This window comes from Kryptolebias marmoratus, linkage group LG18 (genome assembly GCF_001649575.2).
Source record: "Kryptolebias marmoratus isolate JLee-2015 linkage group LG18, ASM164957v2, whole genome shotgun sequence".
NCBI classification, from domain to species: Eukaryota; Metazoa; Chordata; class Actinopteri; order Cyprinodontiformes; family Rivulidae; genus Kryptolebias; species Kryptolebias marmoratus.
In genome coordinates this window covers 3,180,823-3,183,348 of record NC_051447.1, presented here as the reverse complement: position 1 = coordinate 3,183,348, position 2,526 = coordinate 3,180,823, and the positions used below count along the sequence as shown (strand labels likewise).

The 2,526-nt window shown below is 40.3% G+C and overlaps 1 long non-coding RNA gene across 1 annotated transcript in view; it reads left to right on the top strand.

Moving 5' to 3' along the window:
- Positions 1 to 1,079, top strand: part of LOC119617950 — a 6,331-nt gene extending 5,252 nt beyond the window's left edge. The window contains exons 3-4 of the long non-coding RNA XR_005234442.1: positions 389 to 552; positions 807 to 1,079. This is a non-coding gene — a long non-coding RNA (uncharacterized LOC119617950). The remainder of the gene's footprint in view (positions 1 to 388; positions 553 to 806) is intronic.
- The last annotated feature ends 1,447 nt before the right edge of the window (positions 1,080 to 2,526 follow it).

Here is a 2,526-nt window from a genome sequence, read left to right as displayed (position 1 = left end):
GGATGCAGAGCAGTCCAGAACCAGAAGATCTGAGGGGTCTAGACGGTTGGTACAGCGATAACAGATCTTTAATGTATTGTGGTGCTAAACCGTTCAGTGATTTATAAACTAACAACAGTATTTTAAAGTCTATTCTTTGAGCTACAGGGAGCCAATGTAGGGACTTTAAAACTGGTGTTATGTGCTCTATCTTCCTGGTTTTAAGTTTCCCAAGAATCCTGAGCTATGTTTTAAGTGTGTGAAGCAAGTCAGACATACTCGTGAGAAGTGGGAGCCCTCCGTCGCATCTGTTCAGTGCTCTGAACATTTTGAGTTGGGCTGTTTTTGATTTTTTTCCCACCTTAAAAGAGTTGTTCAGTACAACACAAACATGTGCTACTGCCTGCAGAGGTACCGACAGTGTTCCCCAGGGGCGTGAGAGCACGTAACAGTGGGAGTGTTACAGCCGGACTGAGCAGTAATCAGCAGGGCCATGGCACAAGAACTTCCACTTCCAGCTGCACATTCCAACCCATCCCCAGAGCTTGTGTCATCAAGCAAAAGAAGATTATGGTAAGATATTATTATTTACTGTTGTAGGCCAAAAAAAACATAGCAAAGCATGATTAAAAAAATATAAAGCTTGTCCTGATTATATGGGTCAGGTGCCTCGTAAAGTCAGACCTTTTTGTTGTTTTTAGGGGTTTGCATCAAACAAATACAACATACAGCACAAAAATATGTTTTCTGTTTTGCTGTGGTACCATATCTCCATAAATGTAGTCAATTCTGTTCAGATAGCTGATCAGTTATCATTTACATTTCAGGTCCTTGCTGATGCCATAGCAGAATATGACAACACTGTTGCTGCTGTGAATGAAGCTGCAAAGCTGGTATGTTTTACTCATGCTGAGTGTTTTCCGCTGCTGAGGCGATCATGTTTGCCTCTGCACCATCACTCTCCTGCTCAGAGTCTGACTAGCTCAACAAGAAGTCCACTCAGGACATCTCGAACCAGTAAGGTGTGATGCCTCCATATTTCTCAGCATCACTAGCCTCTTCTGAACTGGCTGATGATTCCGACACAGAACCAATTCCAGTGCTGGAATAATCATCAACATTTTCAACTGCTTCCATTGTGAGTGTAGAATTGTCAGCTATACACATTCTGTTGTTGAAGTCACAACATGGCAACACTGTTTTCTATTCAACTAGTCCAGTGTTCTGTTTTAATTGTCAAATATTCACATAACAAAGAACTTATTTGACTTATAACCTCACAGAACAATGTATTTTGACATGTTGCTTAATTTTATTGAAAAATTACATGGATATACAACTATACCAGTATGAACCTGAACCGATGGCTGGATCTCCGTAATAAGATGAAAACTCTTCAGATTCAGATTCTGAGGAAGGTTTTTTTATCTTTCGGGAAGCCAAAAACTGAAACTCTAGTGGTATTTTCTGGCCGAAAAATGTTGCCTGGTCTGATGAGTCTTGATTTCTGCTGCGACATTCGGATGGTAGGATCAGAATTTGGCATCAACAACATGAAAGAATGGATCCATCCTGCCTTTTATTAATGGTTCAGGCTGATGGTGGTGGTGCAATGGTGTGGGGGTTATTTTCCTGGCCCGCTTTGGGCTCATTAGTACCAATTGAGCATCGTGTCAATGCCACAGCGTACCTGAGTATTGTTGCTGACCATGTCCAACCCCTTATGACTACAGTGTACCCATCTTCTGATGGCTACTTCCAGCAGGATAACACGCCATGTCATAAAGCACAATTCATCTCAGACTGGTTTCTTGAAGACTGGTCACTGTACTCGAATGGCCTCCACAGTCACCAGATCTCAATTCAATAGAGCACCTTTGGAATGTGGTGGAACGGGAGACTCACATCATGGATGTGCAGCCGACAAATCTGCAGCAACTGTGTGATGCTATCATGTCAAAATGGACCAGACTCTGAGGAATGTTTCCGGTACCTTGTTGAACCTATGCCACGAAGGATTAAGGCAGTTCTGAAGGCAAAAGGGGGTCCAGCCCTGTACTAGAAAGGTGTACCTTATAAAGTGGCCGGTGCGTGTATATGTATAATACTCATACTCACTCAGAATCAAAGGCCATAACAAGATGCTGGTGTAGATTCTCAGTCATCCAGAACATGGTAAATCCAAAAAAGGGTAAAAAAAAACAACTGGGATTCTATTATGTAGCTGAAGACATTTCGCTTCTCATCTGAAGAACTTTCTCAATTCAAAAAGGAGTATGTGTGGAGTTCAAGCTAATCAAACTTTAAAAACACAAAACTGTCTACAACTTATTGTACATATACAGGTGCTGGTCATAAAATTAGAATATCATGAAAAAGTAGATTGATTTCAGTAATTCCATTTAAAAAGGGAAACTTGTATATTATATTCATACATTACATACAAACTCATATATTTCAAATGTTTATTTCGTTTAATTTTGATGATTACAAATGACAACAAATGAAAATCTCAAATTCATCATATCAGAAAATTAGAATCTTGTG